At 35.1% G+C, this 14,011-nt stretch overlaps 1 long non-coding RNA gene across 1 annotated transcript; it reads right to left on the bottom strand.

Moving 5' to 3' along the window:
* Nucleotides 1–8,729: 8,729 nt before the first annotated feature.
* LOC107702725 (uncharacterized) lies at nucleotides 8,730–10,481 on the bottom strand. Its single transcript, XR_001635790.1, has 3 exons — nucleotides 10,376–10,481; nucleotides 10,011–10,073; nucleotides 8,730–9,021 (listed from the first exon to the last, which is right to left on the bottom strand). It is a non-coding gene; the product is annotated as an uncharacterized LOC107702725 (long non-coding RNA).
* Nucleotides 10,482–14,011: the final 3,530 nt, after the last annotated feature.

A 14,011-nucleotide genomic window follows, 5' to 3' on the forward strand; every position in this document is an offset into this window, starting at 1 on the left:
TCTCATAATGTTGAGATTATAACTTTAGTATCTCATAATGCTGAGATTCTAACTTTAGTATCTCATAATGTTGACATTATTACTTTAGTATCTCATAATGTTGAGATTATTACTTTAGTATCTCATAATGTTGAGATTATAACTTTAGTATCTCATAATGCTGAGATTCTAACTTTAGTATCTCATAATGTTGAGATTCTAACTTTAGTATCTCATAATGTTGAGATTCTAACTTTAGTATCTCATAATGTTGAGATTCTAACTTTAGTATCTCATAATGTTGAATATAAGATTTTTTATCTCATAATTTAATTTTTTTGCCATGATTTGAACTTTTGATCTCAATTTCAGCTTGTCTAATAACTGACTTGGTTTCTCATAATGTTGACAGTCATCATTTTTTATCTCATGAGTCCGAATTATGTTTTATCTCATTTCAACTTTTTTGTTACTTCAACTTAGTATCTCATAATGTTGACATTTTTTTTTACTTTTTTTTTTCTCATTATTTCGAGTCATACTTGTGGCCCTTTATCTCAAGATTTCAACTTTTTGTCATGATTTCACCTTTATAATTATGACTTAATATCTCATAATTTTGATGTGTAATTTTGAATTTTATCTCATTATGACAGTCATACGTATGACTTCTCAATTTCAGCTTGTCATGATTTTTTTTTATCTAATAACTATGACTTAGTATCTCTTAATTTCACTTTTAGTTCATAATTTCAACAATTTGTCATATGACTTTTTTAATCCAGTAATTTCAGTTTTTTTTATAATTTCAACTGTCTGTCTTTTGACATTTAAAATATCCTTATGTGTTGGAAATAAGCTTCCATACATTTGTAATATAGCTGCTGAGAGAGTGACAGTAAATATGTCCTCTTTGTTTCTCCGGATTGTCATAACCCATCTCTCTATACATTTCCTCTTTTTATGCTTTTATGGATGTGACAATGAAGACTGGAGTACTGGCTGCAGAAAAATCATCACAAAAATAAATTACATTTGAAAATATATTAGAAGAAATTGAATATTACAGTTTTTACTGTATTTTTTATCAAATAAATGCAGCCTTGGCAAGCAGAAGAGACATTTTTTTTCAAATTTGAAACTTTTGAATGGTAGTGTAGATATTATATAATAATGCACTTTTTCTGACAATGCAGAAAAAGACTGAGAGAGACATGACGCAGGCCAGAATCGAACCTGCTCCTGTGAACACAGCAGCTCTCGTAAGGTCATGCTCATTTCCCACCGCTCCATGACAAATGACTCTATTATTGGTGTTAATTGTAATGAAGGCATGTTTTCAGATAGCACATGTACTTCATAACTCGCTGCATGCGTGAGAGAGGCGTGATCTTCAAGACAAATGGCTGCTTGTCAGCACATAAATCAGTGTGAGTGACCGACTGGTATTTCTCTCTCTCTCTCTCTCTCTTTATGATGTGCACTTCCCCTCGCTCGCCCCATCCCTCCTTAATATGATGTAAAAAGCTAATCGCATGCAAATGTCTGTTGTCCCGGTAACACGGCCGAAAAATCCCTTTGATGTTTCACCCAACTCATTCTCTCCACGTTCTCTTTGTTCGCCCGAGTCTCGCTGCCTTGTCAACACCCCCCCCCCCCTCCCTACTCCTCACTCTTAATTTCAACATTTTGTCACAAATGACAAATGTCCTTACATTCCTAACACAGCTGCTGAGAGAGTGACAGTAAATATGTCCTCTTTCTTTCTCCGGATTGGCATAACCCATCTCTCTATACCTTTCCTCATGGAAACACTTTTGTGGATGTGACAATGAAGACTGGAGTAATGGCTGCAGAAAATTCAGCTTTGCATCACAAGAAAAAAATATATTTGATAATATAGAAGAAAGCGAATATTACAGTTTTTTACTGTATTTTTGATCAAATAAATGCAGCCTAGGCAAGAAGAAGAGACGTCTTTCAAAAACATTAAACATTTTACCGACCTGAAACTTTTGAATGATAATATAGAAATGCATTTTTTAAATACGGGTCTAATAATGCACATTTTCTGACAATGCAGAAAAAGGAATGAGAGAGGCATGTCACAGGCCAGATTCGAACCTGCATCTGTGAACACAGCAGCTCTCGAAAGGTCATGATAATTTCCCACTGCTCCATGACAAATGACTCTATTATTGGTGTTAATTGTAATGAAGGCATGTTTTCAGATAGCACATGTACTTCATAACTCGCTGCATGCGTGAGAGAGGCGTGATCTTCAAGACAAATGGCTGCTTGTCAGCACATAAATCAGTGTGAGTGACCGACTGGTATTTCTCTCTCTCTCTCTCTCTCTTTATGATGTGCACTTCCCCTCGCTCGCCCCATCCCTCCTTAATATGATGTAAAAAGCTAATCGCATGCAAATGTCTGTTGTCCCGGTAACACGGCCGAAAAATCCCTTTGATGTTTCACCCAACTCATTCTCTCCACGTTCTCTTTGTTCGCCCGAGTCTCGCTGCCTTGTCAACACCCCCCCCCCCCCCTCTCATCCGTCTGCTGCGCCCCCCTCACTCGTCTGTCTCATTCTTTCGCTCTTGTTCTCCCCTCTCTGTGCCTCTCCGTCTGTCCCTCCTTCATTTCCCATCATACTATCTACTGTCTTTGGCCTCTATCTCTCTCTCTTTTTCTTTCTGTCCTGCACGCTCTTTTCATCTCTTTTTTTTCCCTTTCAAAAATGCGATGCCTTCTGCTGGTCACTGAGTGGCTGCCATTTTCAGCGTGTCAGTAATGTTGTCAAGTGCGTATCCCATAATGCTCTCATATGCACTAAATGTCATCAGGCTCTAAAATGGCTGCGGGGAGAGAAAAAAAAAATAGGGGGTAACGACTTGGTTCTGTTTATTTAATATCCCCACAAAGACAATCAAACAGTTACAAAGTCAAAAAGGAGCATGCAATTTAAAGCATTCAAAAATGTAAACATTAATGCATGATGAGGCTTATAAAGACAGCTTGTTTCTCTGGCACACGCTCCTGTTTACAATCGAAACGATGAATCACGCCAAGGTATTTATGGTTTGGGAGCGAGCTGGATCGCACACGCCCCACTGCGGAGAGTATTTTTGGCCTGAATGTGGGTTTGGTGCTGTAGATACAGTGCATTCCTCCCACACTCACACAGGTTTGGGGTCGGCCGCGCTTCAGTCCTACACTCCTCTCTAAGTGGTCCGCCTTTCTCAGAAATGGGGTTTGTCCTCTGAACTGCTTAATTATCGATTATCGAAGACAACTTCCCATTTCTACTAACGCAGCACAGTTCTATTGCTCAGAGGTGGCTCTTCTGCAGTCTGCAGTTGTGTTTTAATTCTGAATAATTCTTTGACTGCACACTTTTGTGTCGTGTCTAATCTGATGCATCTGTGAGTTATTGAGATATCTTCTGAAACTTTTGTTTTCTAAGGAGGATAATCTCTACTTAAATCTTGTTACTATTATCAAAGGAATATTCAGAGTACAAGCCGAGGTCAATCGACAGACTTGTGGCATAATGTTGATTACCACAGAAAACTATTTCAGTGTGTCTCTCCATTTTCTTAAAAACAATTATATATACTTTGACTTTTTATCTCATTATGAGCCATAATATGACTTACTTTTAACTTTTCGACATGATTTCTACTTAGTATCTCATAATTTTGACTCATATTTTTTTTTATCTCAAATTTCAACTTTTTGTCATGATTTCAACTTTTTATCTCATAATTAAGACTTGATTCATATTTGTTCTCATACTTTTGACTTTTTATCTCATAATTGCAACTTGTGTCATGATTTCAACTTTTTATTTCATAATTATGACTTGACTCATATTTGTTCTCATACTTTTGACTTTATCTCAATTTCAACCTTTTATCTCATAATTATGACTTAGTATCTCATAATTTTGACTCATACATTGACTATTTCAACATGTCTCTCCTTTTTCTTAAAAAATATATACTTAAAAAAATTACTGAATGTAATGTTTCAGTCTTTTAATTGCATGTTAATTGCAATGAAATAAAATGTATTATAGATTAAAATTATATTACATGCAGACAGCAGAACTTCAGAGTGCTTTTTTGACCCACTTAAGTAAAACTACAGTAAAACTTAAAAAAACGACCTAATTTAATAATTGCACTTTTTTGAAGTGTGTGAGTGTGCTCTCATTAAGTGCACTTATGTGGCCTTTCATTTCATTAATATTTTCTTAAATATTTATTCCACTTCTTTTTCTCCAGGGACTTACAATTGACGTAAATGGTGCCAATTTTGTAAACGTTAAAACAACTCACTGTTTCAGGATATAAACGTGTGTTAACATGATTTCAGTCTGCTTACTAACCTTTTGTGTAAAGTTTGTCCAATGATCATTTACAAGTATATAGTTTAAAATAACTAAAAATGTACATTACCGCTCAAACCTAGCACAAGTTTTAACAGAAGCATTAATGTCAGTACTTTTATAAAATTATAAACTTCACAATTTTGCTTTTAAAATCCTCCAAAAACTGGTTTCATTCACTTCCATTGTAAGAGCCTCGCCGTAAGTTGTAATCAGATATTGCTAAATGGTAATCAAATGTTACACCATAAATGCTGTCGACTGATCCTAACTTGTACACGTTTTTAAAAAAAGATCATATTTAGGATTTTTCTTTCCTATGGGTGTATCAGCACATCAAGCTCAATGCACAGCTGGACAGAATAAAACCTCTTCAGCGCAAGGAAAAACAAAACTTTGGCTGTTGTTTCATCAAAAGAAGACATGCTCCGAAGAGCAGAGTTTCCACCATCTAAAATATGCAACATGACAGAAGACCTGAAGTACAAACAGAGCTTATAAAAGATGATTTTCCAGAGTCAGACCTCATAAATTCAAAAGTGGATTACAGTTGCTGGAGTCAGTTTTTACGCGGTTGAACCTCTGAGTAGATTAGCGTTCCAGCATCTAATACTCTTTAAGACTCAGAATCTGGCTAATGGAAAAGCTGAGGGTGGAGCTAAATAATTACATAACTCATAAAGCATAAAACACACCATCCACAGCAGCTCTCTTCTGAAACGCAAGTCTGGATTTGGCTCTCGGATCGGCCGGGGCAATAAAAGACAGCTAGTGCTTAACTAAACTCAGAGAACGGAGAAGAACACGTTCCTTATTCTTCAATACTCTGAGATAGAGATGGGCCGAAATACCAGATGTGTCCTCAGCCAAAAACAGCCGGAGTTTGATATACAAAATCTGTTAAAGCATTTAACTCGTACATCACAAAGTGCCACTTGAAGTAAGCTGCACTGACAGAATCTTTGCTACTTTTAATATTTTGAGAGTTTGCATTTGGCATAATCTTGCAAAACGTGTCTTTGGTTTGGATTTGATCCACACTTGCAATGAAGTTTGAAGCTCCAAGTGACTGCTGTAGCACTGAGTGAGCGAAAGTTCACGCACACATAAATACTGACCTTAAAGTCAACATGAATTCTCAAGTTCACCTCCAGAGTATCCCAATAGTCCTTTAAACATAGTGCTTTACTTCATATTATTGCTCTGCTCTTTGTTATTATTGGTCGGCCGCGCTTCAGTCCTACACTCCTCTCTAAGTGGTCCGCCTTTCTCAGAAATGGGGTTTGTCCTCTGAACTGCTTAATTATCGAAGAAACTATGCAACTTCCCATTTCTACTAACGCAGCACAGTTCTATTGCTCAGAGGTGGCTCTTCTGCAGTTCTCAGTTGTGTTTTAATTCTGAATAATTCTTTGACTGCACACTTTTGTGTCGTGTCTAATCTGATGCATCTGTGAGTTATTGAGATATCTTCTGAAACTTTTGTTTTCTAAGGAGGATAATCTCTACTTAAATCTTGTTACTATTATCAAAGGAATATTCAGAGTACAAGCCGAGGTCAATCGACAGACTTGTGGCATAATGTTGATTACCACAGAAAACTATTTCAGTGTGTCTCTCCATTTTCTTAAAAACAATTATATATACTTTGACTTTTTATCTCATTATGAGCCATAATATGACTTACTTTTAACTTTTCGACATGATTTCTACTTAGTATCTCATAATTTTGACTCATATTTTTTTTTATCTCAAATTTCAACTTTTTGTCATGATTTCAACTTTTTATCTCATAATTAAGACTTGATTCATATTTGTTCTCATACTTTTGACTTTTTATCTCATAATTGCAACTTGTGTCATGATTTCAACTTTTTATTTCATAATTATGACTTGACTCATATTTGTTCTCATACTTTTGACTTTATCTCAATTTCAACCTTTTATCTCATAATTATGACTTAGTATCTCATAATTTTGACTCATACATTGACTATTTCAACATGTCTCTCCTTTTTCTTAAAAAATATATACTTAAAAAAATTACTGAATGTAATGTTTCAGTCTTTTAATTGCATGTTAATTGCAATGAAATAAAATGTATTATAGATTAAAATTATATTACATGCAGACAGCAGAACTTCAGAGTGCTTTTTTGACCCACTTAAGTAAAACTACAGTAAAACTTAAAAAAACGACCTAATTTAATAATTGCACTTTTTTGAAGTGTGTGAGTGTGCTCTCATTAAGTGCACTTATGTGGCCTTTCATTTCATTAATATTTTCTTAAATATTTATTCCACTTCTTTTTCTCCAGGGACTTACAATTGACGTAAATGGTGCCAATTTTGTAAACGTTAAAACAACTCACTGTTTCAGGATATAAACGTGTGTTAACATGATTTCAGTCTGCTTACTAACCTTTTGTGTAAAGTTTGTCCAATGATCATTTACAAGTATATAGTTTAAAATAACTAAAAATGTACATTACCGCTCAAACCTAGCACAAGTTTTAACAGAAGCATTAATGTCAGTACTTTTATAAAATTATAAACTTCACAATTTTGCTTTTAAAATCCTCCAAAAACTGGTTTCATTCACTTCCATTGTAAGAGCCTCGCCGTAAGTTGTAATCAGATATTGCTAAATGGTAATCAAATGTTACACCATAAATGCTGTCGACTGATCCTAACTTGTACACGTTTTTAAAAAAAGATCATATTTAGGATTTTTCTTTCCTATGGGTGTATCAGCACATCAAGCTCAATGCACAGCTGGACAGAATAAAACCTCTTCAGCGCAAGGAAAAACAAAACTTTGGCTGTTGTTTCATCAAAAGAAGACATGCTCCGAAGAGCAGAGTTTCCACCATCTAAAATATGCAACATGACAGAAGACCTGAAGTACAAACAGAGCTTATAAAAGATGATTTTCCAGAGTCAGACCTCATAAATTCAAAAGTGGATTACAGTTGCTGGAGTCAGTTTTTACGCGGTTGAACCTCTGAGTAGATTAGCGTTCCAGCATCTAATACTCTTTAAGACTCAGAATCTGGCTAATGGAAAAGCTGAGGGTGGAGCTAAATAATTACATAACTCATAAAGCATAAAACACACCATCCACAGCAGCTCTCTTCTGAAACGCAAGTCTGGATTTGGCTCTCGGATCGGCCGGGGCAATAAAAGACAGCTAGTGCTTAACTAAACTCAGAGAACGGAGAAGAACACATTCCTTATTCTTCAATACTCTGAGATAGAGATGGGCCGAAATACCAGATGTGTCCTCAGCCAAAAACAGCCGGAGTTTGATATACAAAATCTGTTAAAGCATTTAACTCGTACATCACAAAGTGCCACTTGAAGTAAGCTGCACTGACAGAATCTTTGCTACTTTTAATATTTTGAGAGTTTGCATTTGGCATAATCTTGCAAAACGTGTCTTTGGTTTGGATTTGATCCACACTTGCAATGAAGTTTGAAGCTCCAAGTGACTGCTGTAGCACTGAGTGAGCGAAAGTTCACGCACACATAAATACTGACCTTAAAGTCAACATGAATTCTCAAGTTCACCTCCAGAGTATCCCAATAGTCCTTTAAACATAGTGCTTTACTTCATATTATTGCTCTGCTCTTTGTTATTATTTTCAGTTGGAAGGGAATTTCAGAGGTGAAGAACGTTATTACATTCTGATAAGATTATACATTTTTTTTCTTTGGTATAATGTACAACAAATATTCATGCACAAGTGTATTAAAGGGATACTTCACACAAAATTAAAATTTGCTTTAAATGTTCTCATCCTCAGGCCATCCGAGATTAGGATGGGTTTGTTTCTTCATCAGGTTTGTAGAAATGTAGCATTGCATCAGTGTCTCAGCAATGGATGCTCTGCAGTGAATGGGTGCCGTCAGAACGAGAGTCCAAACAGCTGATAAAAACATCACAATAATCCACAAGTAATCCACACCACTCCAGTCCATCAGTTAACATCTGGAGAATAAGTAATCTGGTCTGAATCAGGAGAGATCAAGCACCATTTACAAGCCAAAACAGCTCTAAACAAACACGTGGCTGGATTTCGATATAAGAGATGGGCTTTATTATGGCTTATGGACTCGTATTTTAGTTAAAAACGTCTTAATGCTGGATTTGTTTCAGCTTTTGTCTTCTCCAGATGTTAACTGATGGACTGGAGTGGTGTGGATTACTTGTGGATTATTGTGATGTTTTTATCAGCTGTTTGGACTCTCATTCTGACGGCACCCATTCACTGCAGAGCATCCATTGCTGAGACACTGATGCAATGCTACATTTCTCCAAATCTGATGAAGAAACAAACTCATCCTGATCTCGGATGGCCTGAGGATGAGCACATTTTCAGGAATTATGATGTCATGTTGACTTTAATGTCATCTTTTTACTTTCTGATGTGTGTGTGGGCCTGAGATGTTGAATCAACTTTGATTCACTACCTGAAAGTCAATTATCAAGAGCAACTGAAAGTAAAAGAAGCGAGACGTCTGCCGACACACGACTTCTGTAATACTGTATTTACACGGCTGTGCATCTCAGGATCCAGTTTGTGTCCAGTTCTCCCAGTCAGAAATATGTGGCAGCGTTTTTGATTAAAGAAACAGCACCCGTTGAGTCTGAGGAAAAGACAAAAGTGATGCTATTATGAGTAGCAAATATGTACCTTGCACAGAAAAGAAAGTGTTTGCACCTGATATGAAACTGTAGTCAGAAACAAAAAAATCTAAAATAAAGTTTGCATGTGTTTTTTGTTGAGCATTATATTTGATACATCAGGCTTTTATGGCTCATATAGTATAATATGGAAGAAAAACAGCTCAATGTAATACAGAAACCCAAATTGAGAGCAAAAATCTGCAATTTGTGCAGAAGCTGATATTAATATGATGCAATTCTGATGCTTGTAATGTAAATCAATCAGATCTTTATAACAGTATAGCAGATACACACAATTATATACATATCAGTTGTCACTCTATATCTCCAATAATGTCTTATTAAGATGATATTTAAGTGCTAAGTTTGATGATTAAAACATTTAGTGCACTGTAATACAATGATGATTGAGAGATGAAGAAATAAACGTTCCTCAAAAGATCCTGATGATCAGATTTGAGACTCACTGATTTTTCTAAAAAAAAAAAAAGATTGATGGAGAATCAAGTAAAGCCGAGCTGCTTCAGTCCAGTAAGTGTTCGTCTTGAAATATTATTAACAATATCAAAGTTATTCTTAAGTTTACTTTATAAAATCAGTCAAGATTTGACAGCAGAAAGACACGTGAAGCTGCAGCTGAAGCTGGATGTTTGTACAATTACACTAAAAGAGCTTTTACTGGATAAAACACTCTGAACTATCAATCAGACGAAAGAAAGCATGGAGTAGATTTTGTGTGACAGCGAAGTCTGAGTCTGTGCATTAAATATATACAGGCTTTATAGGGTTAAAGTGCATGTAATAGTTTAGTAATGTTTTGCTGCATGAGGTAGATGCTGTAAACACACACTCTGATTCTAAAAAGCATCTTTCTCCACTCATCCATGTATTTAAAAAAATGAAGAAATGTATTAATAAACAAAACAATACATTTAAATACAGTACTTACATTAATTTTAAGACTTGCATTATGAGTTGAAATGATTCACACAGAGGTGGAGGGTGCAGAGCTCTGTAAAACATAAAATATCATCATCTTCACTCAATGTACAATTGAGTGTGTGTGTGTGTGTTTACGAGTGTGTGCGAGTGTGTGTGTGTGTGTTTACGAGTGTGTGCGAGTGTGTGTGTGTGTGTTTACGAGTGTGTGCGAGTGTGTGTGTGTGTGTTTACGAGTGTGTGCGAGTGTGTGTGTGTGTGTTTACGAGTGTGTGCGAGTGTGTGTGTGTGTGTTTACGAGTGTGTGCGAGTGTGTGTGTGTTTATGTGTGTGTGCGAGTGTGTGTGTGTGTGTGTGTGTGTGTGTGTGACTCACCTGAGTGTGACCTGTTTGCTCGCCGTTTCTCTTTGAATCTCTCGCAGACGCGGGTGAGTCGCTCTCTTTAATGCTGCCCACAGAAGATGAATCTGAACAACTGCTCTGAACTGAACAGAGACAGTGAATAAGAGAGATATGCATGCAAAAATTAAACATCATAGTAATTCTTGTACTGCCTTTATTTTTTTGCCAATTTTAATTAAATAATAATAAATCAAAATATTAGGTAACACTTTACTTAAAGCCTCTTTGTATTATGCATTATAAAGGGTTATTAAAGGGTATAATGCATTATAATTATTCATAATGTGCGTTGTAATACATTATATCTTGTCGTAAATAATCATAACCAAATTTAAAATGCATCGCATAACAATGAACTGATAAGTCTTATAATGTATTAACTATGGTTACAATTATTCATGAGATTATACAAGCATTATAATGTGCATTACAAGGCATAATTAATGCATTAAAACTACTTTTATAATGCATTATACATAAAGGCTTTAAGTAAAGTGTTACCTAATATTATTATACTTGAATACAGTGAAAATGTACAATATTACGCTAATAAGAATATAAATCAAAGCATCACTGAGAATAATTAAACAAACACATTCAAAAGTAAAGGCCACTAATCTTAAAGGCATGAACATTTGGGGAGAAAATATCATTAAATTTTAATTTACACAAAATAGGTTTTACAGTCAAACCAAAAATTATTCAGATATATTTTTTTATATATATATTTTTACTAGCAGGTGCAGGACACTATAGTTAATTTATGTAAGTGAGGATAGCAAAATAAAGTAAACTGTGACATATTATACCCAAACATTCTTCATACAGTGGACTACCAGTAAAACTGATCAAAATTTGGGACCAACAATTATTCCGACACTTTGACCTGACCATGTTTTGCTCAAGTGTTTTTTCTTTAATTGCTAATGCGAGCTTTTACACCACCGACTGAACAAAATTAGGCACTGCTTGGTAACAGGTTGAGCTAAATTGGTTTAATCTAATTATGTACTAAAATTTAACAGCTGACAGCTATTTAACTTAATTCATTACATACATTTCTATCAAAGTTATCTGACATTATCAAGATCAATTTGACTGTATATATTTATATATATATATTTTTTATATGAAATTCACCCTTGAACAGTCATGTGATGAGGGATAAAGTGACATCTGGTGGATGATTATGAGTATTACATGCAGTGCAGAAGAACAGGAGGATGACTGTGTGTGTGTGTGTGTGTGTGTGTGTGTGTGTGTGGGTGTGTGTGTTGAAGTCATTTCTGCTCAAGTTCACACAGGTGTAGAATATTATAACCACAAACAAACACAATTCTGACAATCTTCATACTTAATACTACATTATTAGACCAAACAGATGTCTTTTTGTGACAATACAAAGCATACTGGGCAACTTTTCTCTACAGTAAATGACTTCTTCTATGCATTTTGAGAGGCCACAGTATAGAAACACCACTAAAACATGATGGCTAACTAACAAAACACAATACAATGTGTAGTGATGGGTGTCATTTAAAAGTCTAATTTGCATAAAGAAAAGACAAAAGTGCAAATGCAAATCAATGCCTTACTGACTAACACAGATTCATTTTCCATTATTAATTAACTGTCAATCGCAAATTGGTCTTTTCCAAAAACTGGCCCCGCAGAAAACACACAGACAGAAGATGTCTAATTAAACTGCCTTTTAGTGTTGTCTTAATTAGACATAAATAACTGGGTCAATAACGGCAAAGTATATGTATTTAAGAGCTCATTAATTAGGGAGGACGGGCACTTACTTAATTAAGCAGAACTTTGCGGTATTTAACTAATGGATTTTTGACAGTAAACTCTAAAGCTCAAGATGTTGTGAAAAAAAACAAAAACCATCAAAGCCCAAGTGCGCTGCCTACTGACACATCATCTGCATGCATCACGAGTCCTATTCAGATATTTTTCATGCAGATGTTTGGTAATTTTAGCATTTACTGGCAGCAGCGGTCCGATCCGCATCCAAGATGCTTTCCTCTAAACACCACAGAGAAAATCCAAGGCAGAATAACTTGGTGTTTTTGACAAACACCAGGCTCGTGTGGTTATTTACTTCTGTCTCAGTCCTCATCTCTGAGTTTATCGGAGGAACCAAAACTTTTGATACTTCTGAAATCGTGATGGTTGACAACAATAATCATAGGAACACTGTAGCTCTATAGATCTGTCTATCTATCTATCTATCTATCTATCTATCTGTCTGTCTGTCTGTCTGTCTATCTATCTATCTATCCGTCCATCTATCCATCTATCTATCCATCCATCCATCTATCTATCTATCTATCTATCCATCCATCCATCTATCCGTCTGTCTGTCTGTCTATCTGTCCGTCCGTCCGTCCATCCATCCATCTATCTATCCCCTGTACTTACTGAAAATATTAAGATAATAATATAATATTAATTTAATAAAAGGCCACTTAAGTCACTTTCATGACTGTTTCTCAACACACTTATGTGCACTTTTAAGTGCAAAATTAAGTTTCACTTTAAAGTACATTTTAAATAATTGTTTTAATATTTTTGTCATGCTTTAAAGTACACTAATTTTGTCATTTTGATTAGCATACTAAAGCACTTGATTATCATTTTAATTCTAGTGTATCACTCTAATTATATTTCAAGTTAATATAATTGTAACTTTATGATTACAAATGTGTAACTACAAATATACAAACAAGTTTCAATAGAAATTATATTAAAGTATATTTTAGTTTATCATAAACGATTGTCAGTACATTCAGCAGCACATTTTAAACATATTTGAAAGAAAATAGAATTAGGAAATCACATATAAAGGTGTACTTAAGTCCTACTTAAGTGGGTCAAAAAAATGTAGTTATTGGCATTTACTATAAATTTAAACTTTAATTAATTTCCATGTAATTGCATTTAACATGCAATGAAAGTCCAAGAAAACATTACATACAGTTTGCACTTATATATATTCTTTTAAAGTATATTATTTCCATAATAGGTCCTCATTTAAAAAGTATGCTAAAGTGTGCTACTTTTTCACAAGCAGAGCAAAGTGAAAAGTCAGTGATAAATATAGTTCTATTTTGCTCAATAATGCATCAAAAGAGAATAATAAACGGAAAAAGAAGCAGAGAGTGATATGCACCAGGGGTCAGAGGTAGACTTGTGCCGGTATTCGGTAATGCGATATATCACGGTAATGAATATGCACGATATTGTTATCGTGGGCACTTCTAAATACCGTGAATAATTATATATTACAAATTATTTAGAATTTTGAATGCATTTTAAGAATACTTTTCTCATCAACTGGTCAAAATGCACAACACCTGCTGTATGCTGCGTGAAGGACGCTTGCGCACTCTGATGTAAACAAGCGGACGAGAAGCACATGGCGGAACACGTGAGAGACGCTCTGGATGAAAGCGCACTTTCACTCTCTGACAGCAGATGGCGCTAAACTGCAGAAATAATAATAATAATAATAATAATTAATTTAAATGCAGCCGTTACCCCGGAAACCCTGTAAACAAAGCAGCTGCACTACTTTCTGTTTCTGAATCGTGTTTAAAT

This window comes from Sinocyclocheilus anshuiensis, unplaced genomic scaffold (genome assembly GCF_001515605.1).
Source record: "Sinocyclocheilus anshuiensis isolate Anshui unplaced genomic scaffold, SAMN03320099.WGS_v1.1 scaffold1810, whole genome shotgun sequence".
Classification (NCBI taxonomy): domain Eukaryota; kingdom Metazoa; phylum Chordata; class Actinopteri; order Cypriniformes; family Cyprinidae; genus Sinocyclocheilus; species Sinocyclocheilus anshuiensis.